The 27,787-nt window shown below is 38.8% G+C and overlaps 1 long non-coding RNA gene across 8 annotated transcripts; it reads left to right on the top strand.

Moving 5' to 3' along the window:
• Window positions 1-26,132, top strand: LOC138811678 (uncharacterized). Of its 8 annotated transcripts, none has more exons than XR_011367480.1 (8): window positions 1-163; window positions 1,487-1,686; window positions 4,530-4,634; window positions 8,507-8,676; window positions 18,142-18,229; window positions 18,588-18,722; window positions 25,566-25,800; window positions 26,085-26,132. It is a non-coding gene; the product is annotated as an uncharacterized lncRNA (long non-coding RNA). The 8 variants fall into 8 exon arrangements; XR_011367479.1 differs by lacking the exons at window positions 25,566-25,800; window positions 26,085-26,132 and adding exons at window positions 17,280-17,435; window positions 19,749-20,020; XR_011367478.1 differs by lacking the exons at window positions 25,566-25,800; window positions 26,085-26,132 and adding exons at window positions 16,268-16,415; window positions 19,749-20,020.
• The last annotated feature ends 1,655 nt before the right edge of the window (window positions 26,133-27,787 follow it).

Raw genomic sequence — 27,787 nt, 5'->3', positions numbered from 1 at the left:
GCCTAATAAACTCCTCTTGCTTGTTGCATCTGCTGGTTTGGAGTCTTTGTTCTTGGGGTGCCCTCCCATTGAAGAAAGCATCCCAGTGCGTCTGGGGTCCTTCAGTTGGGGGCTCGTCCGGGATAAGGCGCCCCCAGACCCAAAATTTCAAGACCAGTTGGAGGTAAGACAGAGCTCTAATTTTCTGTGTTCTCCATGCTTGTCATGTTCATTTTGCGTTTTGGGGATCCAAAAGTGCCTGTACAGGACTTGTGTGGTGGACCAGAGGGAAAAGCAGATGTGCCCACTACCCTGGTCCCGCCCTGGAGTCCTACTCCAGGGTCGCGTGAATTTGTGGTGGACTAGAGGGAAAAGCAGACATGCCCACTACCCTAGTCCTGCCCAGGAGTCCTACTCCAGTGTCGCATGGAGGGGGGACGAGATCCGAGTGTCTCTATGTTCGGAGGAGTTAAGGCAAGGGCGGCCTCTCCCTTCTGAAGTTTCGCTCCTCATTTGTGCTCACTTGGGGACCGCACGGCGTTTGTCTAGTCTTGTCTGCATCTGTCTAACGTTGATTGTCTTTGGTGTCTGTTTTGTGACGCTCAAAGAAATGGGACAACAACTAACCACCCCCTTAAGCCTGACTCTAGATCACTGGAAAGAAGTCTCAGCCCAGGCCCACAACTTGTCGTTGGAGGTCCAGAAAAAGAAGAGGATAATTTTCTGTTTCTCTGAGTGGCCCACCTTCAATGTAGGGTGGACTAAGGAGGGCTCCTTTAATTTTGGTATTATTTTACAGGTGAAGGCTCGAGTCTTCCAGCCCAGCCCTCACGGACATCCTGACCAGGTCCCCTACATATTTACTTGGGAAAACCTTGCTCAGGACTTCCCGAAGTGGATTAAGCCTTTCCTTTCCCATTCCATCCCTCTCTCAGCCCCTCCACCCTCTCCCATTCCCCTCACCCTTCTTCCTCCTGCCCCCACCCAGCCCACCTTTCCTCCCCTGTCTGTCCCTCTGCCACCCACTCCCCTCACTCCTCCCCCACCACCCTTATGCCAGTCTTCCCTTTACCCCCTAAAGGAATTGTCGAAACTTAAAACAAAGGACTCCTCCACCTGCTCTCCAAATCCCCCCGTTCTGCCTGACAGTCAGACAGACTTGCTATTGTTAGAGCCTCTCCAAATGCCAGACCCTCCACCGCCCTATCTTCAGCCCGCTCCAGTGGAGGAATGCAGGAAGCCACAAGAGAGCTCCCTTGTTCCACCTATGCCTTCTCCCAATTCCACTGAGCCAGAGGCGGAGCCACAGGTGCCATAGTCGCCCAGAGCACCCTCGCCCCCACTTAGCAGCCGCCTGTGTCTCTGCCGCCATCGAGGAGGGGAGAGCGAAGGAGTCTGAACAGCTCATTCCTTCCTCCTCCCGACCGTGGGTGGCCAAGTGCAATACTGGCCTTTTTCTGCCTCAGATTTACATAATTGGAAAACCCATAACCTGCCCTTTTCCCAGGACCCCCAGGCCCTGACGGGTTTAATTGAGTCCATCTTGCTAACGCACCAACCCACCTGGGACGACTGTCAGCAGCTCTTACAGACCCTCCTCACTACAGAGGAACATCAGCGAGTGTTCCTAGAGGCTCGCAAAAACCGACCCAATGCCAAATGAGATCGATGAAGTATTCCCTAACTGGGACTTCAACACCATTGCTGGTAGGGAATGGCTCCGTCTTTATCGCCGGGTTCTGTTGGCGGGTCTTAAAGGGGCCGGGAGACGCCCCACTAATTTGGCCAAGGTACGTGAAATAGTGCAGGGTTCTGATGAAACGCCTGTGGGTTTTTAGAAAGATTAATGGAAGGATATTGTATGTATAAGCCCTTTGACCCCCCCACCTTAGACAGACAATCCGATGTTAATATGTCCTTTATTGGGCAGTCAGCCCCGGACACTCGGACTAAGCTGCAATGGCTGGAGGCACTTCAGGGGTATACTTTGCAAGATTTAGTCAAGGAGGCAGAGAAAGTTTTCAATAAGAGAGAAACTCAGGAAGAAAAGGAAGAAAGATTGCGTAAGTTGCAGGAGGATAGGGAGGACAAGCGAGACAAGAAACGTACCAGAGAGTTAAGTAAGATCCTGGCCACCATAGTCAGACAGCCAGAAGGGAGAGAGAGTAGGCCAGTGAGGAACCCGGGAGACAAAAAGAGACCACCATTCAGCCGGGACCAGTGCACATACTGCAAAGAATTTGGGCATTGGGCCAAGGACTGCCCCAATGACAGAAAACAGGCCAGGGGAGCTGGGAGACCGGCACTGGTGTTGTCATTAGGAAGTGACAACTAGGCTAGTCAGGGCCAGGAGCCCCCCCTGAGCCCCAGATAACTTCACGACTTTACGAGTGGGTGGCAGTCCAGTTACCTTCTTGGTTGACACTGGTGCCCAGCATTCGGTACTCACTCAACCAAAACGTCCCCTAAGTAATAAAAAGTCTTGGGTGCAGGGAGCCACTGGAGGAAAATTATACCAGTGGACAACTGAGCGAAAAGTGCATCTTGGAACGGGGTTGGCCACACACTTGTTTCTCCTGGTTCCTGACTGCCCCTACCCGCTGTTGGGGAGGGACCTCCTCTCAAAAGTAGGGGCCCAAATTCACTTCCAAGAAGGGGGGGCCTCCATTAGAGGACCCCAAGGACAATCTCTCCAAGTTCTGAATTTACGCCTAGAAGACGAGCATCGTTTGCATGAAAGCCCTCAGCCAGTCTCAATTGACCCCAAGTGGTTGTTAGGTTTCCCTCAGGCTTGGGCAGAGACAGGGGGAATGGGATTGGCCATTGGACTTAAGCCGTCGGCTGCCCCAGTGATGATACATCAGCATCCACTAAGCAGGGAACCTAAAAATGGAATCAGGCCACATATACAAAGGCTGCTACAATTGGGCATCCTAAAAACATGCCAATCCCAATGGAACACCCCGAGACTTTGTCCTAGTTTGTTTGCTTTTGTAACTTGCTTGGTTGTCAATTATGAAGCTGCCATTGACCACCTGCGAGTGGCCCCAGTTATATCTCAGCCTCGGGCCTTGGCTAGGGGTGTTCTGAGCGTGGGGGAGAACCTGTCAATCTGAGGGGATGGCCACAAGGGACTTTTGTTCCTTGCCCCAAGATGACTGGGAATACTCCTCCACCTTGGAAGGCCCCTGGGTCAACGTCTGCAGGAATCTAAGAGAAAAATCCTCCGGAGGTGAGTGGGGGGGTTGAGTCCCCTGGTAAGTGAATGGTGGTGAGATGTTGCCCCATTCACTGAGACTTGATTTTGTCTTTGTGGCCACTTGTTTGTCTTGTTAAGTTTAGTGTGTGTGTTTAATGTTTTCTGGGGTAGGGAAGTTATGGGTGAGTGTGGCAGGCTCACTCAGCAGACTCTGGATTCAGCTTGCTGAGTGGGAGCAGCACAGAGTTCCGGCAGGGATAAATTGGGGCCCATTAGTCCCCAACTCAGCCTTCAGTTCTTGTCTAGTTCTGTTTTAGAATTGGTACCAGTTTTAAATGTGGATTCTTGGTTTTTGTGTTTATCTGTGTTTTTGTTATTTAATTGAACATCTCTGGGGGAATAAAAGTTCCAGCTGGGTTTGGTCACAGACCTGCTATGCCCACCCTCCCTGTGAGGAATGGAAGGTTACTAGGCTAGTTTGGTTCCCTTCTAGCCTCAGGATGCATTTTCTCCTTGTGGAGGCTGCCAGCAGGGAGGGTGTAGAAGGCTGTGTGCCTGGTTTGGACTTTTTCAGCTAGTCCTGACAATGTAACAATTTGTAAAGTGCTCTTGTCTAAAATTGGATAGAAAAATTCGGCCAGTTTAAAGTGACCCCCTCCCCCAGCCCTCCTCCAACAGAAGGGATTCAAAAGACTAATTAGTGAATTGCCTTGCTAGACAAACAAGCAGTCACTTTCTAAGACAATGGGTTTTCTATCTTTAATATGACTTCAGTAGGACAGTATCCAACACATAACATATTACTTAATGGATAGAAGAAAATCTCTAATAGGAAATTATTTGATTTGGGCATGGAAGTTATGGTTATACTTTTAAAGATTAGGAAAAGAGGTAAAAGTTTTATTAGAACTTGTAAAACGAGTATGAAGTCTTGACCTTAGACATGCCAAATTCTTAACCTGGCACACACTTAAATTCTTAGTGGTACTGAAGGACTAAACCCAAAACCCTATACTTATGAAACAGCATCTCTACTACTGTCATACCTGCAGATTATAATTGGATTTCTTATTTTGAGGTAGTATCACTATGCCTGGGTCTGATTGGACTGCAGTCCTCCTAACACAAACCAAACATTGTACCCAGAAAATGATTAGTTTCTGAAACTTCTTTATATTGTCTGGGCTTGCCTGGAACTGGAATTCTCTAATTGTTGATGCCCAAGAAGATAAGATTACAAGTTTGAGACACTTTATCCAGTAAAAATATACAATTTTAAAATTTCTTGATATTTTCTATATTTGTGCTTTACATATGTAGCTAACCATGATTTTCTCCCTTTTTTGTTTAGTACTCTTGAATTGAAAACATTGGTTTGTTTTGGATGGAATCCCATGAAAATAAAAAAAAAACTCCCAAAATTTTATTTCAAACATCATGGAAAAGAAGGCTTCAGGTTGGAATAAAACATTGATCCTTAAGTTATAAATGCTATATATTTATAGTGTTGGTCAAAGTTTTCTTAACTATGAGAAGGAAGACAGAAATGTGAAAGATGTCAGACATAATTTTGATAAACTTCTAGGTCTCCGTAGAAATTCTGTAGTTGTCACTTCATGTTATCTTCCTTCCTTAAAGCTTGCTTTATTAAAGCCCTTTGGGTGGATATTGGCTGGACTGATTGGTAATATTCTCCAGGAAATGAAACTGATTTTAGAAGGCTGATGGCGTGGTAAATAAAGGAATGATGAGAATAAGTACAGATATTGTCACAGAATGAGCAGACCAGGCTCAACTACTGACCACCAAAACAAAGCAAAGTTTCCAGTCTAATGATCCACATTGGAACATATATATGTAAATATATAGCTACATAAACATATACATATAAATATACATATACCTGCATGCATGAATTAGTAAATCTCCAGTAGAATATAGAGCAACTTGGCTTGACAATTATTAAACTATATCAAACTGGTTGCAGGAAAGGTGCAGTAAAATAGCAATAATTTAGAATACATTTTTTTCAATTTTTATTTTTTATTGTGAAAAAACGGTACAGAGGGATTACAATTACATGGGCAAGATGATGAGTACATTTCTTAACAAGCATTATAGCCTCCTCCATTGTTTCCCCTTCCCAACCCTTCCAAGCCTTCCCGAAAACTAATCCTCCCCCTACAACCCCACCAAAATTGTAAAGTTCGTTTTTGACATGACAACTTGTACTTCTCAACTTGCAATGGGTCCACCTGTATCCTGATTAACACTTGTTTTTCCCCTTCCCCTCCACAAATTATAACGACATCAAATACAGTGAAAGCAGGTGTTATACTGTGGGGGAGGGACATACAAAGAAACAAAAAATAATCATATAAATGCATTAGAAACAAATGCATGAAAGAAAAAACTTTAAAATACATATCTTAGGATTTATTTTCCTAACATCGCCTTACCTGACCTTTTCTGCTTGATTCATACATATACAAACTATTCCAAATGAGGGAAACCATGGGACCTATGTTTCTTTGGGTTTGGCTTACTTCACTTAATATAATTTTTCCAACTCTTTCCATTTCCTAAAAAATGGGGCAATGTCATACTTTCTGATGGAGGGGTAGAATTCCCTTGTGTACATATACCACATTTTCTTGATCCATTCATCTACTGAGGGGCATCTGGGTTGGTTCCATATCTCAGCTATAGTAAATAATGCTGCAATAAACATAGTTGTGCCGGTAGCTTTAGAGTGGTCTTGTTTGTAAACATTTGGGTAAATGCCCACAAGTGGGATTACTGGGTCATAAGGGAGCTCTATGTGGAGTCTTTTGAGGAACCTCCATAGTGCTTTCCAAAGTGTTTGAACAAGTTTAAACTCCCACCAACAATGCAGTAAGGTTCCCTTCTGTCCACATCCCCTCCAGCATCTTTTGTTATTAGAGTTCTTGATTTTTGCCATTCTAACTGGAGTGAGGTGATATCTTAAGGTTGTTTTGATTTGCATTTCTTTTTTGGCTAGGGCTGTTGAGCACTTCTTCATGGGTCTATTGGCCATCCTTGTTTCTTCTTCAGAGAAGTTTCTCTTTAAATCTTTTGCCCACTTATTTATTGGGCAGTTGTTTCTTTGAGGATTTGTTGTTGGGGGGTTTAATTTTTTGAGTTCCAAGTATATTTTAGAGATGAGACCCTAGTCCGTTGTATGGCTAGTGAAGAACTTCTCCCAATCCATGGGCTTTCTATTGATCTTGCTAGCTATGTCCTTTGCCAGGCAGAAGCTCTGCAACTTCATGCAATCCCATTTGTCCAACCTTTATTTGATTTGTTGTGTTTCCGGGTCTCTATTCAGAAAATTTCGGCCTGAGCCAAGGAGACCTAAGATTTCTCCTATTCCATCCTGTAATGTTTTCAGAGTGTCTGCTTTGACTCCGAGGTCTTTGATCCATTTGGAGTTGATTCTGTTGCAGGGTGAAATATAAGGATCTCACTTTAATTTTCTACAAGTAATTACCCAATTTTGCCAGCACCATTTACTGAAGAGGCTGTCTTTCTTCCATTCTAGTTTTTTAGATCCCTTATCGAAAATTAGATAGCTATAGGTCTGTACGTTCATTTCTGGGTTTTCAATTCTATTGCATTGGTCCTGAGGTCTGTTCTTGTGCCAGTACCAAGCTGCTTTTATTACTATGGATTTATAGTAGAGTTTGAAATTTGGCATTGATATTCCTCCAGCAGCGTTCTTTCCGTTGAGGAGCATTTTTGCTATTCGGGGTCTTTTATTGTTCCATATGAATTTTTGGATTGCCTCTATTTCCTTGAAGAATGAGGTTGGAATTTTGATAGGTATCGCATTGAATTTGTAAATAGCCTTGGGAAGTATTGTCATTTTCACTATGTTAATCTTTCCAATCCAGGAGCATGGGAGTTTTTGCCATTTTTTAAGTTCTGTTTTGATTTCCTTTTTCAAGTTTTTAAGGTTTTCATCATAGAGGTCCTTCACTTCTTTAGTTAAGTTAATTCCTAGGTGTTTTATTTTTTGTGGGGCTGTTACAAATGGTTTCGCTTTCCTAATTTCAGCCACACTTTTCTCATTGTTGGCATACAGAAAAGCCATTGATTTGGGGGGTTAATTTTATACCTTGCTACTTTGCCAAAATTTTGAATCAGCTTGAGTAATTTGGGAGTGGATTCTATGGGATTCCTTAAATACTGGATCATGTCATCTGCAAAGGGGGAGAGTTTTATTTCTTCCTTCCCTATTTAGATCCCCTTTATGTTTCCATCTTGTCCTATTGCTGTAGCTAGGCATTCTATTACTAGATTGAAGAGAAGTGAAGAGACTGGACAGCTATCTATTTCTACAAATTCTAATCAGATCTCAGCAGATTAAATATTTTATGGAATTCCTATTAAAATATTGCTTTGCAGACTGACTGATTCTTCATACTACACCTATATATATCTGTGAGTTTGTATGTGTATATTTGTGTGTGTTTGAATAAACTAATACAACAATGTAGCAGATAAAATATTAGTATGGCCTATCCAAAGAAACATACATCCCATGGTTTCCCTAATTTTCAATAACGAATATATATCTGCGATAAACAGAAGTGTTCAAAAGCCATGTCCATTTGACCAGACAAGATAATGTTAAGGGAAATGAACCCCAAGATAGGGACACAGTGGTTATTTCTTTCTTGCTATTGTTTCTAACATACTTATAATGTGCAATGTGATTTTTTGTGTGTCTTTATAGGTTCCTCCCTCAAACTATAACACCTGTTTTCACTGTATTTGAAGCTGCTACATCTTGTATATATGCTCCTCTAGTTTGGGAAGGGGAAGGAAAAAACCAAAATGCTTAAACGGGATACAGGTTGACCCATTGTAACAATTAAATTCACAAACACTATGTTGAAAAATGAACTTTACAATTTATGTTGGGGACTGAGGGAGGGCAGTATACTTTTGGAGGTAGGAGGGAAGGATGGTAGGGGAAAATAAAGGAGGAGGTAACAATGCTTGTTCAGAAATGTACTATTACATGTAGTGAGCAACCAAAAGTAATATTATCTATTGACCATGCTCTGCTTCCAAGGAAGCCAGGTGGATAACTTCTCATGCTGTAAATCAAACTGGTTATCTTATGTCTTGGTATTGTAAAAATATCAGGAACAGAATAATGAATGAATGTTGTAAACTGAGGTGAAGTCCATATGTAAATGTGAAAAACTGATAAAACAAAAGTATCTGAGCAATATATTGTGTTTTACATCATAAGGAAGACCTAGAGGAATGAATTCTCTTTTTGATATCCTATCATAGGTCCTTAGAAGGTTGAAATCTTTCCTCATTCTTGTAGAGGCATCATCAGATGAGAGGAACTGTATTTTTTTTGTTTCCTTCAATTTATTCTTCAGTCCAAATCTGAACTACTTGAGATTGAAAGAAACCAAGGGAAATTATACACGTATACTTTGGAATGAATAATCAAGGTAAAATAAATAAAATACTTACAGCCTTGTAAAAGGTATAACTAAATTGAGTTATATATTCGCAAGTGTAAATAGAAAATGATTTAAGCAATATCAGGTTATTGCTAATTGAAAAATGTTGAGTTGCTTAATATTTTTCCTTTCTACTACCTTGAATTATTTATTGATTTTGCATAGAAGATTAAAGATGAGATTAACGAGAAACTTGATTTAAAATGGACAAAAGTTCTGAATAGACATGTTTTCCTTAAATCCCTGAAGATCGACAGTGGGTTAACAAAGTTGTACTTAATACAACTTCTATGCTGGCTTAATGCTTTGAGACCAGAATTCATTAGCGAAATGTCACTCAAAATTACTATGATACTACTTAATTACTTTTATAACTCTTATCAAAAAAATCAAAGGAACCAGGTGTTGTGGTAAAGGCTTGTAATTCCAAGCACTTAGGAGGTTGGATTTAAGTCTAAGGCCAGTTTGGGGTGTGCTGCAGATAGTAAAAACTTGCCCATTATTATAAAATATAATAATGGTGAGAGTGTGGAGAAAAGGAAACTTTCTACCCTCTTGGTCAAAATCCAGGTTAGTATTCTCGTTGTAGAAAGTAGTATGCAGTTTTCTAAAGAGGCTGATATCTGAGGATCAGGTTCAAAGCCAGCCCAGGAAGAAAAGTCTGTGAAACTCTTATCTCCAAGAAACACCAGAAAACTGGAAGTGGTGCTGTAGCTCAAGGGGTAGATCGCTAGCCTTGAGCTGAAGCCCTGAGGGACAACACCCAGGCCGTGAGTTCAAGCCCCAAACCGACAAAAAAAAAGAGAAATGCTAAGTTAATGTATCATCTTACCCACCAATAATGTGATTATTTCTCTCTCGGTAACTCGTGAATATATCTGTAGTTCATTGTTATTTACCTTATTCACAACAACAGCCAATATATAAATCAAAGTTGTGTTCAACTACAGACTAATAAAGCAACTGTGGTACATGTACAAATTTTTCACATTTCTGCCTTCCTTCTCTTCTGATATAAGAAAGCACTGACTAACACTATCAATATATTGCATTTATAACGGAAGGATCAGTGTTGTTGTTGTTTTCCAACCTGAAGCCTTCTTTTCCATGATTTTTGACATAAAATTTTCAGAGTTTTTTTTATTGTTATGGGATTCCATCTAAAACAAAGCTATGTATATCAAGAAACCCAAAGTTTTCAACTCAGAGTACTAAACAAAAGAGGGAGAAAAGTAAGGTTAGATCTATATGTTAAGCACAAATACAGGCAATATCATGATATTTTGAAATCGTGTACCTTTACTTGATAAAGTGGCTCAAACTTTTAATCTTATCTTCTTGGGCAACAAAGATTAGAGAATTTCATTGCCAGGCAAGCCCAGACAACAAAAAAAAGTTTCAGAAACTCTAAGCATTTGCTGGGTGCAATGTTTTCTTGCCTGTGTTAGGGGGACCGCAGTCCAATCAGTCCCAGGCAAAATGATACTACCTCAAAATAAGCAATCCAATTACAATCTGCAGGTATGGCACTAGTAGAGATGCTGTTTCAAAATTATAGGGTTTGGGGTTCAATCCTCCAGTACCGCTAGGAATTTGGTAAGAATTTGGCAAGTCTAAAGTCAAGACTTCATACTTATTACTATCTTTGTGATAACTGCAGCTTCCTTATTTGGAAACTGAGCTGTTCAGTTAAGAGTGAGTAGATGAATCTTATTATTTAAAATTTCATTTAACTGAAATTGGAAAGATTAATGTCTCAGACATTATTCACATTTGAGATTCATTAGCCACATATAGCCAGTGGGTAGTATGTTAGACAATGCATATATAGAATATTTCCATTATCACAGATGTTTCTGTTAGAACTGTTTTAGAGCATGTTTCTGCTTGTTAAGGGATGGTTCATGTTCATAAACTACATATGCTACATAGATGGTACTAAGACTGAAGATAAGACCAGAAATGCTAGACACCCATGAAGTTAAGATATAGATATAAATTGTTCTACATAGGCACACTTATTTGTGAGGAGGAAGAGGATCAAACAGTCAATGCCAGCAGAATCAACGCTCTCAACTCTTGGAAAGAATAGGTGGAAATTTTAGCAATTCTTGCAGCTTTGCTTCTGTGATTGAAATTGGCTGTGGTATTCTCAATGGTGATTTTGTTGGAAAATATACATGTGTAATTATCATATTAGCTCACAGAAGAATTAAGATTTGTGCTTTGTAAATGTCATTTGGTATTTATATGTGACATTTCAAATTCTTCTGGTACCAATACACCACAAATATCTTTATATGGCTTCTGAGTTTTTGTTTTCGTTAGCTTTGTTGTTCTTACAGCAGACATTTAAAAAATAGTGGAGAAGTTAAGACTTCCTTGTGTTTTATAATCCCATTAGTACTCAGTAAGCTTAATAAACAGTGAGAATACAATAACTATGTGAAGAAATTATATCTCCAATTACTTACTGGAGCAAAGAGAACTGGCTCTCCAGAATCTCACCTTCAAAATTCAAGAATGAGATTGGAATAAGACAAGCAAAGACAGAGATAGTAATTTGCACTGAAGTTGCTGTGCTGTCACAATGAACACCTGTTCTCATGCAATCTTTTTGAATCTCACAGTTAGCTTTTATGTGGTTTTTATTAGTATGACAAAGATGACTGACTTTCTCAGATTTACATTTGGAAATGTGTGGGACACATTCCTTTATCTATGGAATCTACCTTAAAATTGTGCATCATTCACTTTGGTCCTCGGTGCCTTTTCTATCCTTGTCACAAGTATGTATTTCTACAAATGGAGACGCTGGATTTTGGAGGTTGTGTGATTTGCAGTAGAAGCAAAGTATTATGGGTAGGACCCTTTGGTCCATTTTGACGCTTCTTTGTAGAATTCTTATCGTGGTACTTAATCATGGACTCATGTGTAAGTAATTCCCCCCATATTCTCTATTGGGTGTTCTAAAAGCTTCTTGTATCTGAATAGGCCTATCTTTTTGCATGTTTGGGAAGTTTTCTGCTAGGATCCTGTGAAACAAATTTCCTAGACCATTAACTTCTGTCTCTAGGTGTTCCTCTACACCCATTATCCTCAAATTAAGCCTTCTGATGGTTTCTTCCAAATGTTGAATAGATCTATCATACTTCTTGGTTTTTGTCTTGGATGGTTGTATATTCTTTCTCTATAATATCTAGGCTGTATTCAATTCCCGAAATTCGATCTTCTGCATGGTCTAACCTACTGCCAAGACTTTCTACTTTGTTTTTTATTTCTTTTTCTTCTAGTTGGTCAGCTTTCAAATTCTTTGCTGGAGCTTTGTTTTAGATCTTGCATGAAACTCTTTAATTCCTTAATTTTGTGTTCAGTGTTTATTCTCAAATCACTTAGTTGATTGGTTATGGTTTACTTGGACTGCCATTCCTTCTCTTGGGTTCCATTCAGCATTCCATTTGTAGTCTCCCTGATTTCTTTCAGCTTTCTGTTTATGGATTCCATGAATGCCTCCATTGATCTTTGTCTATTCTCATCCGGTTCTCTCAGTTTCTGTATTTCTCTTTGATTAGCTTCCTCATGTTCACAGAATTCCTGTAGTTCTCATTGAGTGTTCTCAGCCTGTTCACACCATTCCTGACTTTCTCTTTGTCTGTTCTCAGCCAGCTCATGCAATTCCTCCTCTATCTCTTTGACTGATCTCAATCTGCTTATGCAATTCCTTTATTTCTCTTTCAGTGTTCTCAATCTGCTCACAAAATTCCTGTATCAATTTTTGAGTAGCTTCCTCAAGCTCATGAGTCTCCTGTATTGATCTTTGGTTACCTCTTCTCTCTACCTATCATCCTCACACTGATACTTTGCAAATGTTCACTCTTTTCATTTACGCTGTTTATCTGTAGTGTTTGTAGAGCTTTTTGGGAACGTCCTCTGGTTTATTCATTATCTAATCTGTCCCCTGATTGTCATGAGTGGGAGCTGAGATCCCCGGACTTGCTATTTTTCTTGAGTTTTTCTGGCCATTTGGGATGAGTGTAACACCAGTTTTGGGCTCGAACACTATTTTAAGGTAAGCATCAACCAAAGTCTGTAGTTACACAGTCAAAAGTCTGCAGATACATTCTAGTTCAAGAGATAGAATCTATTCAACATCAAACAGTAAAGGAGAATTTGGCAACTAGAAATTATTCGGTTTAGGGAGTATGTGGGGAAAAATAGGATTAGTGGGATGTGGAAAGGTGAGGGAGAGTGGAATTAACCAAGTCCTAATCTCAAATAAGGGAAATGGATTGGACAGAATGAAAGCAGATAGAGGAAAAAAGAAAAAGAAAAAAGAATAAGAGAAAAAAAGAAGAAAAATAAAAAAAAAGATAAAAATGGGAAAACAAAAATTTACAATTAAAATGTGAAACCCTTAAAAACTGCAAGTTTGAAGGACTAGTATTCAGAGAAGAATGGGGATGGGATGAGAGGAGAGGAGGGATCAAAAGGAGACATGAAAAACTAGAAAAATAAAAACCTTTTAAAATATTATATTGGTATAAAGAGGTAAAACTGCTCTTAAGGAGTTTAAGTCTAAGGTTTTGAGTTGAGTAATAAATTTCTGGATTAAGTGTGTATTCCTTGGGGGATAAGATCTAATAATCGGCAAGAGGTATATCTGAAGATGAGCAGAGCAGCAATTAAGTCACACAGAAAAGAATGAAAGAGAAGAATTGAAAAGAATGAGAAAAGAAAAAGAGAAAAAAATGATCAAAATGTCAGTAGAGATTTTTAAAAAGCATACAAACATATACACCTAAAATTAAAATTATACGAGGAAGAAAAGAAAAAAATAATAGAAAACGAAATTTTTTTAAAAATTAGAAATTAAATTTTGTTTTAATATTTAAAAATAAGGTACAAAAAAGAAAGTTCTTTGTTTTTTTTTGGGGGGGTGGGAGACGGGAAGATTCTGTATCTCCCTTTTTTTCATATCCAGTCTCTTGGTGGAGTCTTTGATCTGCTTGTGGTGGTTGGTTTTCCTGTGGCTTAATTGGTTAATAAAGTCAGTTTGTTTGGGCAAGCAGAAAAATGCTCTGCTTTTCCCAGGATTTTGTGGTCCTCCTCCCAGGCTAGTTCAATGGGATATAGACCTGCTTTGAGTATCAAAAAAGAGGGAGATGGCTGTTACCTCTCGTTTGGAGATGCTGTGATGAGGTTAGGTTCTGTGTAGAGTTGAGGCCTTTCAGCAAACAGTAGCTTTTCCCTGAGGGGCTAGCTTCTGAGACATTCACAGAGCCCAGCCTGGAGCCACTGTCAGGGTTTATGTTTACTGAATTTCAATTGATTGTCAAGGCTTCCATGGGGAGGGGCAGCCTCTGGCTCTGTTTATGCAGAAAAGAGAGCAACTCCTGGGGACAGATTTTCCTCTGCCTGGGCTGAGTGACTGTTTCCTGTGTGGAGTTGAGCCTGGCAGATCTGAGCAGGTTCCTGTGACCTGCTAAATGACTCTCTGTTTTTCTCTCAAGGCCTGAGTTGGCACTAGCAGCTCAGCCGTGCCTTTGTCAGTATCAAAGATGGAGATCTCTGGTAGTAGGGTGGGGGATGATTGGCCTGCCCTCCTCTGCTCCCTGAGAAGGAGTGAGGATGGCAGGCTTCTACTAACACCGCCAGAGTGTTGGTTCCTGGGTCATCTCTGGTCTGTGATCTGCAGGGTGAAAATATCTGCTCCTTGTCAGTTCTTGCTGGTGTTGAGTAGAATTCGCTTACCTGCTGCATCTGACTCTTTTGTACCAGACTCTCTGTGTTGCAGGTATGGAAGCTATGGCTGTTGCTGTGTCGGCGGCAGCCAGCAAGTACTCAGATCTGTCTCTTTGCCTGGATTTTCTCTCTCTGGCCACACTCTCTGTACCGTGCTGGCACACTTGGTGTAATTCTCTGGCCTAGGACTGTTCACTGGAACACTAAAACTCCTTTCTATGCAAGAGCTTTTTTTGCCTCCAGCTTTTCCTCCACCATCTTAGTTCTTCACATTCTTAGATATGTTTTAACATCGATTTATCCAATGCCAAAGACATTGCTTAAGACACCATTTTGATGAATGAAAAGAAATCATGCTGCAATCTCATTATATGGCAATTTTCTGGTTTAAAATTCTTTTAGATTAAAAATTGATGGTGGAAAATGAACATTCCATATTCAATTTTATATTTTCCTAATTATTTTAATATACTTTCCAATATTATATAATGTTAAAACATTACTACTTACTTAGATTTTGGATTTCTAAATTGGCCAGAGTAAAAGTTCTATTCATTCACAATATTAAGACCATAGAGGGTCCATTATGACCAATGAGACATTTTAAACTTTTTATTTGTGGTCCTTAAAGGTTGTGCTGGGGAATCAAGTCCAGTGCTTCATGTGTCTTAGTCTACCATTTGCCTGAGCCTGATGTGACCTGTGGTTTTACTTTTACTCAAATGGAATAAAGAAAAATTTCACTAGGAAGGAAAAATTACTTGGTTACTTTCTCCAATATCTCTTGCATACATAAAGTAATATAATTCTATAGTGACAGAAAATGGTGTTCCTATTAGCAGTAACTGTTTATTTTTTGTAGCCCCACTCTTCACTAAGTCTTGCCACTATCCAATTCCCTCTTCCCATAAAACATGACTATATCCACTGGAAAACCACTTCCAGGCAGCCTCCTCCTTAAAAAGTCAAAACTTAACTAACATACCACCTGGTAGAACCGCTATAAATTTTCAAAGGCCTGACTGCAATCAGACTCCTTCCTGAAATCCCTCCTTTGCTACAGGGAAAGCCTTCTTCCACTCCACCCCTTCCTGCAATCCATGCTCTGCATGGATACCAGGATACATCCATATCTCCTCCTTCTATATCCTGCTTTGCTGCACCAAGAACCCTGCCTACATCAGGCTCCTCCCTTGAATCCTCAATTCATCCATCAGATACTGGGCCCATAACTACTCTAGTTCTTCATAGTCCCATTGCTCCCATATCCTAGTACCTCCAAGCTCCTCCCTTCCCTTTCATACCCCACCCACAACTAGCCTTCTCCCACAAGCTCCTCCTCATTTCATCAGAAACTTCACCCATAAATAGCCTAATTCTAAATGGCCTAACCTCGCAAACACAGCCTTGAACCTACTTCTTCCCACAAAGTCCATAAGGCTATTACAAAAAACCTTCACTTCCCTATAACTGCCCTTGAAGCCCAGCCTTGCTTGGCTAGAAGCCTCTCACACAGCCTATCTCCTGCCTGGAAAGCCAGCCCTGCTCCAACACAAGCATCTGCAAAGATGACTTTCAAATCATCTCTCTAATGAATAATTTCGGAGTTGCTTGCGTTACGATGTATCAGAGATTTTAGTAACAGAAATTCTCTACCAGAATCCATGTTGAATTTCCTCCTTCCACTAAAGTGACCTTTGGAAAAGATTGAAGTAATATACAGGTGAAATGCCAGAAATAAAAACTTATTTGAGATCATAACAAAATTATGATGAAGATCCCATTCAATGTGCTTGAAATTTTCTAACAAAAGGAACTTAAGAATATTTAACTGCAGACTTTGTGAAGACTAGAAGACAAAAATACAAGAAATGTCCTGTTAGACCATGGTTCTGAAAACAAAACAAAACCAAGGAAAGACAATATAATGAGACAGAAGAGAATGAGGAACTTGTACATAGAATGAAAAACATACACAGAATCAGGTAAAAATAATTTTGGTCACAAAATTATTTTTATTATATATATTTCATTGTAAATTATATATATGTATATATATATATTTGTAAATATTGTTCTTCGCTAACCTGTGACTTAATATAGGTCTCAGCAGGGATCTGCTCAGGTAGTTGTGTAGTTAGTCAATTTCATCATTGCAACATCCTCAGGATGGTAAACTCCCACACACCTTAACATACCTCCAACAACACTAGACATACACTCCTATTGGTCCAACAGAATAAGCCAGACCTGTATTTTACCAAAACTTTCAATGTGGCATTTTACCAAAGCTTTGTATGCTATCGTTTATTCAGGTGTGATACAAAATGTCTCTGCCCAGAATTAAATGATGGCATTTATAGCTAAAAAGATAATTATTTTTATTATATATATTTCATTGTAAATTATATATATGTATATATATATTTGTAAATATTGTTCTTCGCTAACCTGTGACTTAATATAGGTCTCAGCAGGGATCTGCTCAGGTAGTTGTGTAGTTAGTCAATTTCATCATTGCAACATCCTCAGGATGGTAAACTCCCACACACCTTAACATACCTCCAACAACACTAGACATACACTCCTATTGGTCCAACAGAATAAGCCAGACCTGTATTTTACCAAAACTTTCAATGTGGCATTTTACCAAAGCTTTGTATGCTATCGTTTATTCAGGTGTGATACAAAATGTCTCTGCCCAGAATTAAATGATGGCATTTATAGCTAAAAAGATTTAGGGTCATTATTAACATCTATCGCATGCTGAGGATTTATTTATACCTCTCTTTTTCCCTTTCTTTTTTCCTCCATTCTTTCTTTCTCTTTCTTTTTTTTGGGGGGGGCAGAGTCCAGTCGTGGGGACTGAACTCTGGGCCTGGGTGTTGTCCCTCATCTCTACAGCTCAAAGCTAGTGCTCTCCCAATTTAGCCACAGAGCCACTTCCGGCTTTTTTTAAATTATATTGTGCTGAGGAATCGAACCCAGGACCTCATGCATGCAAGGTAAGCATTCTACCACTAAGCCACCTTCCCAGCCCCTTTTCCTTTCTATTTTCTTTCTTTCTTTCTTTCTTTCTTTCTTTCTTTCTTTCTTTCTTTCTTTCTTTCTTTCTTTCTTTCTTCTTTCTTTCTTTCTTTCTTTCTTTCTTTCTTTCTTTCTTTCTTTCTTTCTTCCTTTCTTTCTTACGTTATTTCTTCTCGTTTATTTCCTCTTTTAGGAAATGAGTATGAATTTAGATATTTTGTTTGTTGAACAAGTATTCTACCATTAGAACATCCTTTTTCGATTTATTTACTTTGCTCATAGGTTATCAATTTTGCTGAGGGCTGAACAGAGGCTAAGTTCTTCACTTCTGTCTGCCAAGTAGCTGGGATCACAAATGCATTCCAACGTCCCAGGCTTTAGGATGATATGAGACTCTTAGTACTTTCCTTGCATATTGGTTCTGAAATGTGATCTTCTCAAATTTTACCTCTTCAATTAGTGATGTGAGTTCCAGTAGGCTCCCCTGTCAGTATATATCGTCTAAGTGAATTATTGAAGGCAATTTCATTTTAATCTCTTTTTCTTTGCCAGTCCAGGGACTGTTACAGTTTTATTTCTATACAGTTTTTGTGTATATGTGCACATTAGTTTTCAAATATTACATTTTGATCGGTTTTTATTTTTTTATTTTTCTTGGTTATGGGGCTTGAATTCTGGATCTAGGTGTTGTCCTTGAGCTCTTCAGATCAAGACTATCACTTTACCACTTGAGCCACAGTGCCACTTCCTGTTTTCTGGTGGTTAATTGGAGGTAAGAATGTCACGGATTTCCTGCAAGGGCTAGCTTTGAACTATCATCCTCAGATCTCAACTCCTGAGTAGGTAGGATTAGAGGCATGAGCCACTGTCACACAGCTAAATTGTTACTTATTTTAAGTTCTATGATTTAGTTGAGGGAGTAGAATGAGTGTGTAGAAAGGTAACTTTCAAGTGATCTCTCTAAATAATTTCAGAGTTTCATTTTCATAATGTTTATTTCAGTGATTAATGTGACAATGTGTACTTGAAATTATAAAAAATTAGTTTGATGGTACATAAAGAGCCAGATAACACAACATGCTTTTCATTTTCTAAAGAAAGGAATGTCATACAAGTATGTTTATTGCCAGGCTTTTTCATCTGAAAAACAAAGAAAAAAGAATATCATAAAAAAGCTGAAAGGGATCAGCAACCATGTAAGAGTGATATAGCATTGGAGACATCAAGACCTGAATTGGTTCAAGTAAAATAATACTCTGGGAAAGGTATCTGTGAACTAAATTTATTCATTGTAAATTTTTTATTTTTATTTATTATGATACTTGATATATAAATACATACATATATGTATATATGTATTTTTGTATGTATATATGTATGTATATATATATATATATAAATTTGTATATTTATGTATATCAACCCTGCAACACCACTGAGCATGCAAACTTATGTGTTCATCATTGTAAGCTAGACCTGTGTTTTACCAAAGCTTTATATATAGTGTGTTATATTTTCATTTAGGCTTGACACAAAATGTGTTTTCCCCTAGAAATAAATGATGACATTTATAATTACAATAATTTAGGGTAAATGTTTACATTAAACACATGCTCAGTATGAGTTGTTCTTTGTTTCCTTTTCTTATTTTATCTTTAGGAAGTTGATTTAAGTTTAGATTTTGTGTTTACCAGACAGGTATTCCACCACTGGAGTCACTCCACCAATCCTTTCTTGTTTAAGTTACTGTACTCATAGAGTAGCAATTTTTGCACCCATCCCAAAAAGCAGGGATCATGATTGCATTCCAAAATCCCTACTTAGTAGGTTGATATGGGTGATACTTTCCTTCCTAGACGGATTCAGAATTGTGATACTCTCAAATTCTACCAATTTAGTTAATGGTGTGAGCTCCAGTTCTGCCTACCTCTAGATGATATTATGGAAATAAATGATTACAGGTAATTTGAGTTAATCATTGGCAAATATAGGTGATTTGATATTAAAATATATGGTAAGTTTGAAAGTAAGAAAAAGAAAAAAGGAAAAAAGAAAGAAAGAAAGAAAGAAAGAAAGAAAGAAAGAAAGAAAGAAAGAGGAAGAAAGAAAGAAAGAAAGAAAGAATGAGAAGGATAGAAAGAAAGAAAATTATTGAGAATGAATTTTTTGGAGTCAGGAATCGCATGGTAGAGGTACTACCTGTATTGTGTATTAGGTCTGCCCCAGGCCATGCAAACCCTTTGCACACACCTTCCCACTTCTTGACTAAGTTTCCACTCTTTGTTACCTAGGTATTTGGCACACCTGGAGGCAGCCACCTCCCCCTCCTGCTAAGTCACAACCGGGTCAGCCTCTGGTCACACTTTCCATCTAACCAGAGATGAGTCTCAGGCCTTAAAGTCACATGTAGATCCAGTGTGGCCAGAATTTACCCCGACCTGGCCTCACCTCATCTGGTTCTTTACCTAGATAGGTCCTCGCTGGAGGTTGGGTCACCCCATTTTTTTTACATGCCTTTCTACCATGTATGGTATGGGAAGCAGTTCAGTAAATAAACTACTTACCTGACTGAATACCGTGTGGTGTTCTCTTCATTGACTACTTAATGAAACTCACCTAATTAATATGCCTTACACTTAAGACTTTCTAGTTATGAATCCATAGATACTTTTGTGACACATGTGAGTTCAGTATCTACAAAATATATGTACTGACTCATCATTTAACAATATAATTCTGCCTGGAATCTTTAATAGCACTTTACTTAACCATAAAGTCTATTTTGTTTGCTTTCCTTTGTTTTGTTTGTTTTTTCTTAAAGTAATAAAAGCGTTAGTGGGACAATCTGAAAGGATCTCTGGCTTCATATTTTCTCATCCCCTTGGGCTACAACCTGTGTGCTACCAGCTCAGACGATGGGACTTTGAAATTTTGGAAAGTAGATGCACATCATAATGACCCATGGCTTCGGGATTTCTGATTCTTTTTGAAATGTAATTGTTACTTAAGTATGTACAGTGAGGTTACCATTTCACAAAAAAATCAGACATTTACATGTTTATTTATATTTTTTGTCAGTTGTGGGGCTTGAATTCAGGGCCTGGGCACTGTCCCTAATACTCTGTGCTCAAGTTAGGTAGCACTCTAACAATTGAGCTACAGAACCACTTCTGGCTTTTGAGTTGTTAATTGGAGGTAAGAGTCTTATGAGGACTTTTATTCCTGGGCTGGCTTTGAACTTCAATCCTCAGATCTCAGCCTCATGAGTAGCTGGGATTACAGGTATGAGCCACTTGCACCTGGCTTGAAATGGTCTTGTGTGTGTGTGTGTGTGTGTGTGTGTGTGTGTGTGTGTGTGTGTGTGAAAATACCATAGAGAGGGGTTATAATTATATGGGCAAAGTAATGAGCACATTTCTTATGAAGCATTGTTGCCCCCTCCTTTGTTTCCCCTTCCCATCACTTCTTATCTCACACACACACACCTCACTAACCCCCCCAATCCACACTCACCCCCCTCCCCCGGGCAGGTTGTAATGTTCGTTTTCTGACATAACATCTTGTATATCTCATTGTTCAATGGGTTCAACTGTATCCCTACTTAATTTGTTTTTTTGCTTCCCTTCCACAAATTATACCAACATCAAATACAATGAAATCAGGGGTTATACCGTGGGGGAGGGACATAGAAAACAACAAAAGAAATCATCTTATAAATATGTTAGAAACAATGGCATGAAAGAAAAAAATACATTTGAATCCTTATCTTGGCATTCATTTCACCTAACATTAACTTATCTGACCTTTTCTGCTTGTCTCAGACATATACTAGTTATAGAAAATAAGGGAAACCATGGGACCTGTTTCTTTGGGCCTGGCTTACTTCATTTAATATATTTTTTTCCAAGGCTTTCCATTTCCTAACAAATGGGGCAACGTTATTCTTTCTGATGGAGGCAGAGAATTCCATTGTGTATATACACCATATTTTCTTGATCCATTCATCTACTGAGGGGTATCTGGCTTGGTTCAATATTTTAGCTACGGTAAATAATGCTGCAATAAACACAGTTTTGCTGGTAACATTAGTATTGATTTGTTTGTGATCATTTGTGTAAATGCCCAAAAGTGAGATTGCTGGGTGATAGGAGAACTTTGTGTGGAGTCTTTTGAGGAACCTGCATACAGTTTTCCAAGGTTTTTGAACAAGTTTACACTTCCGCCAACAATGCAATAAGGTTCCATTTTTGCCACATCCCCTACAGCATCTATTGTTATTAGAGTCCTTGATTATACCCAATCTAACTGGGGTAAGGTGGTTGTTGTTTTGATGTTGTTTTGGTTTGTATTTCTTTTATGGGTAGGGAGGTTGAACACATCTTCATGTGTCTATTGGCCATCCTTCTTTCCTCTTCGGAGAAGTTTCTCTTTAAGTCTTAGGTCCCTTATTCATTGGGTAGTTGTTTCTTTGAGGATTTGTTTTAGGGGGATTTGATTTTTTGGATTCTAGGTATATTTTATATATGAAACACTTGTCCGTTGTATGGCTAGTGAAGATCTTCTCCCAGTATGTGGTCTTTCTATTGATCTTGCTAACTCTTTCCTTTGCCTTTCAGAAACCCTGCAATTTCATGCAATACCATTTCTCCAAACATTTTTTTATTTGTTGTGTTTCTGGGACTCTTTACAAAAACATTGGTCTGTGCCAAGGTGACCTAATGTTTCTCTTATTCACGGACTCCACTCCCAAATTACTCAAACTGATTCAAAACTTTGGCAAAGTAGCAAGGTATAAATTTAACCCTCAAAAATCAATGGCTTTTCTGTATGACAACAATGAGAAAAGCATGGCTGAAATCAGGAAAGCAACTCTATTCGTAATAGCCCCACAAAAAAAAATACCTAGGAATTCATTTAACCAAAGACATGAAGGACCTCTATGATGAGGTCCTTAAAAAACATGAAAAATGAAATCAAAACAGAACCTAGAAACGGGAAAAACTCCTATGCTCCAAGATTGGAAAGATCAATATCGTGAAAATGGCAATAGTTCCCCAGGCTATCTACAAATTCAATGCCATAACTATCAATATTCCAACCTCATTCGTCAAGGAAATAGAAGAGGCAATCCAAAAATACATATGGAACAATGCAATACCCCAAATAGCAAAATCAATCCTAAACAGAAAGAACAGTGCTGGAGAAATATCAACACCAAATTTCAAACTCTACTAAAAAGCCATAGTAATCAAAACAGCTTGGTAGTGGTACAAGAACCTCCCTCAGGACCAATGGAATAGAATTGAAATCCCAGAAATGAACCTCCAGGCAGATAGCCATCTAAAAAAATAGAATGGAAGAATGACCCCCTCTAAGTTAATGGTGCTGGCAAAATTGGTTAATCACTTGTAGAAAACTAAAGCTAGATCCTTATATATCACACGGCACCACAATCAACTACAAATAGATCAAAGACCTCAGAGTCAAAGCAGACACTCAAATAGTCACTTTTAATATGATGAACTGCTTTGTGCTTCTGGCTCACATATATAGTCCTTGCTATAGTTAGGATTGCAGGTATAAGAAACAAACACTAGGTGTGTGTTGGCTTGTTTTAATATTGTTTGTTTCTTATACTACGAAGTTCTTATTTGTATTTTCACCTAGGTAGTGGAGATAGGTGCTAGCCAGTATTGAACCTTCTTTGGTTGAGATGGGACCATGTGGAAGTTCTTGCCTAGAATGACATGGAATTGAAATCCTCCTGCTCTCAGCTCCCCATGGACCTGGGATGATAGACATATTCCATCACACAGAGCAAGAGGTTGGGCAGCATTGCAGGAAAAATTACACTGGTCTTGAAATGATGTCCCACATAGGTAGCTTTACAGGCATATGCCTTCAAAACATTGTTGTATTCAATTTCACTTTGAAGTAGTGTTTGCATATACTTAGAGATACAATGATAACACACTACATGTTTAAGATATAGAATAGTCAATATAATTAGCACGTTTATCTCCTAAAACATTTAAGCTAATGTATTTCGGTAACCTCTTGACTCGGCTAGTTATTTTTTTTTGAGTATACCACAAACATGAATGCATTGATAATGTGCATAGAAGATTGGAAGTTGATAGAGACAGACAAGTTGGACTATGTGTAGTAAATATATATTTATCTATTGCTGCTGCTCTGAAGAACATTATCATATATTCACCATGACAATACCACCATATATTCACCATGAAAATAATTTTCCTGCAGTGTAGAATTTTCCATTTCATAATCTGCCATCTTTTATCTTTTTTACATTTTCCTTATAAGTATGAATGTTTTCTTGTATGTTTTGAAATTATTAAGATGTAATGTAAACATTTGTAGAATCTACTGAAATTATCTCAATTTGTTTGGTTTTGTGATGCTAAATCATTAAAACCAAGGTTTTCCTGAAAGTTTTGCTAGCAGACTATATCACTAAATTGTATTCTAAACACTTTTTATTATTGTATTTTGATATAGGGTTGTACTGTTGCTGTTTTATGATATAGAGTGTTGTGAAGGTGGACTAAAACTTGCAACCCCACTGTCTCCAGTAACAATGCTTTATCACCAGGTTCTGTAGGCTCATAATTATAACTAGCTAATCAGGGGTTTTAGATCTGAGATTTAGTTCAGATGGCCTGAGCAGAAAATTTTATGAGTCTCTCCTCTCCATTTCACTACTAAAAGGCTTGCAGTGGAACTTTGGACAATTGTTAGAGCACTACAGTCAATGGCTGAGATCTGAGGATTACGGTTCAAAGCCATCCCGAACAGGAAGGTCCATGAGACTCTTATCTCCAATACACCACTAGAAAACTGGAAGTTGTGTGGTGGCTCAAGTGGAAGAGAGCTCCCCCTGAGCTGAAGGGCTGAGGGATAGCACTGAAGCCCAGAGTTCAAGCCCCATGACCAACAAACCCAGGGCTGATGAGACCGCCTGGCAGAGTATTGGAACAATCGCTATCTCTCTGAGACTGTTTCACTGGGTTCTTATCAAAGGAACTTGGCTTGAGACAAAGAAGTGCCTCCATGCTTAATTTCTTATTACTGGGCTGCCAGAATATTTCATTTGCCTCATAAACTAGTGGAAGTTTAGCAATTTGCATGTGAGAGACTAGGATTAAAGGAATGAGCAAGTGGCACACAATATTCACCCTCACCTAGGAAATAACTACCTTAGAGGCCTTTAAAGGAATATGGACATAAGTAAGGATGTAACTTGAACTTGAATCTGGGGCCTGAGTGTTGTCCGATTTGTAGCACTCTACCAATTGCGCCCAAGGTCCATTTCTGGCGTTTGGCTGGTTAATTGAAGATAAGTGTCTTTAGAATTTTACAAACTAGAGTGGGTTCAAACTGTGATCTTCAGATCTCACTCTCCTGATTAGTAGGTTTAGAGGCATGATCCATTGTGTATGTCTTTGTAGAGATGCATATAAGCATCCTCACAGCATTTCCATGAAATTGTATAGACATAACTCTACTTTTTGTCTGTCATGTTTACATTACCATATGGGACATAGCCAGTCCTATGTGTGTCATGTTAATTCAGAAAAGGAGAAGCATAGAGTTAACTTCCTACTCTCCTCCCATTGGTACTGATCCTTCTACCGTAACTGGGAGGAAGATGAACAAGTGACAAAGTAAGTGGATGTTGGCATAAAGAAAAGTTTTGTCCTTGAAAACTTGATATGTTTGAAGTTTCTGAATCAAAGTCAACTTTCTTCTTTGCTCACCAGTTGTGATTTTTACTAGGGGATTGAGGCTTGGAACTTCAGAGGATAGCAGATTACATAGTTGTGGATGTGCTTGCGGTTTTGGACTCTCAAGGATGACAGGGAGGGCTGTGTAGAGCAAGTCTGATTCAGTAGGGAAACAACATTTTCTTCCTATTACAGGGAGAATTTTAGGGGATTATATTTGAGAAATTTGTAGAAGTGGGTTGTGAGGAGCATCCTGCTTACAGGAGTTTATTCCTACTTCCCAACAACAAGTCCTGCCAGACAGAGGCTCAGAATGGGGAGGGTGGGCTCTAATTTTCCTTGTCACCAATCTTCCCACAGCAATGGTTGTTCCATCATCCCTATGTGGATGGACTTCTACCCTGATGATTTCTATGAGACCAAGGACCATGACACCCTGAAAAAACTTACACAGTATGTCAAGCTCAACATGCCCTCTTCAGACCTGCTCTTCTGCTTACACATTCTTCTGGACTAGCTGGAGGAACCCACGACCCATGAGACAAAGAAAAAGTGGAAGAAGTCCTTGTTTAGATGCCTCAGAGCTCATGAGTAGGTATGGAACCTGCATCTCTAGGGATGGGCCTGATTGGCCAAGGGCCCTTAGTACTCCCTAGCTTGGCAAAAATGTCATTTTATGGATATTCTATGCCAGGTAATAACTGTTCTCTTTTGAAAGAACTTAGAAGTAGCCACTTGTTTAAAACACCCTACCTTCGCATCAGTGTTCAGTCCAAACTCAAATTCTACAGCTTCCCCCATTCTATCCTTATGGAAGTTTAGTCACACCTTAACTTCTAGGGTCTACTCTAAGACTCCTGTACCTATTTCCATTCTCAGGTTTGCATCACCATAGAGCAGCTCCTGCAGAACTCCAGACAAAGAACCAATCAGTGATGTCGTCTATAGTGACTGATGGAGATCAGAATCCATCACTGATCTCAAGAAAGCATGTGAAGGTAGAGGGTTTTTCTTTTCCAATTTGTAGAGAGGCCCAAGTACATTTTGAGTCCTGTGGACAATCCACTGGTTTTGAACCCCAAATGTTATGCAGGTGTACCTGCACATACCACCAAGGAAGAAGATGATCCAGAATTTTCCCATTGATGTTCACAATCAAGCTAGATCAGCTCCAAACCAGTCAAAAAAACACGTCATGGTGTACAGGGTAAATGTATGCTAATGGAAAATGACCCCAGTATATGCTGAGAAAAACCAATAAGTGAGATCCAAAATCTAGATTCAGATGAGGTCAGAGAATCTTCCCTCACAGAATACCCAGACAAATCTGTCCTCTTGCATGGGATCCAATTTCCTATTGAGAAATTAGAATCTGTCCCTACCTGGACTCAGGAGAGAATCCTGTCTTTAATGAGGAAATCCCTTTGAGGACTCTGAGGCAGAATTTCTCCCTGAACGCCAAGTTAGAGACCAATCTAGATTTGGAGATTCTTTCTCCCCTTAGTGAGAAAATCCTTCTTTTTCTTTTTGTCCTGATTGTTGTAAAAGTTTCATTCTATTTATTTTTCGAACTTTATTAAAATGTCAATGTTTTTTGACATATTCTCGAATTCTTGATATATTTCCTCTTAAACTTACAATCTGAACCATCGTGTATACATGTTCTGTAGGAGGGAAAACACAGAGTGACAGAAAGCTGTACAAGAGATCCTACTGGATATAATGGAAACTGTTAAATGCACAGGGAGTGGCAATGAAGCCAGGCCATGCCAGCATGGGGTGATAAGGTGGCTACAAAAGGTCTAGGACATAGCAGATCAGATGTCCTAGAAAGTTAAGCTGTCTATTGGTATAAATGCCACAATACTTATAGTGGTATGTGGGACACGCTTCCAACAGTGAGTTCTAATCTGTATACATCTTCATTGTGCTTTGGGCAAATATGGAAGAAAAATTTGGCTCCAATAATATAAAAAGTCTACTTAGTGCTGAAAAAAATTGACAAAATATAAAATAGAAATATATACTGGAAAGTATATACCATCATCAATAGAAGAAAGAAGGCTTACAGATGTGAACAAACACAAAATCAGGAAGAAAAAACTCCACAATTAAATCAGTTTTATGTAAATACATTATATTCTTTATGTAATATATACTATTTTATATAATATATAAGATTGAATATGATTTTTCAAATTACAAAGGCATTTAACTTTTTAGTCTTCAGTATTTTTGCGTAAAACATTAGTGTAAATATTATTAGGGAAAGAAGTGATATAATTTGATTATAATTATATGAATATATATACGTGTGTTTCTAGATATAACACTTGTTATAAATAGATGAATAATTATATACATATATTTGTATATATCTGTCTATGAAGTGAATATAATGAAAGTGAGTATTATGAAATTGATTCCAGTATGTATACAAAAATTGAGTTCATGAAACTTAGGCCTGTAATCTTAGTGATGTGAGAAGCTGAATTCTGACTTCTATTATTTATTACCCCAAGCCTTAGATTTTCAGAGGAGTCCTGGGCCCTCCAGTGTAGCAAAGAGACACATATGCAGTG

Source organism: Dipodomys merriami, unplaced genomic scaffold (genome assembly GCF_024711535.1).
Source record: "Dipodomys merriami isolate MVZ:Mamm:240054 unplaced genomic scaffold, mDipMer1.0.p SCAF_549, whole genome shotgun sequence".
Classification (NCBI taxonomy): Eukaryota; Metazoa; Chordata; class Mammalia; order Rodentia; family Heteromyidae; genus Dipodomys; species Dipodomys merriami.
Note: the sequence above shows the minus strand (reverse complement) of the source record. Positions and strands in the feature narration are given on the sequence as shown.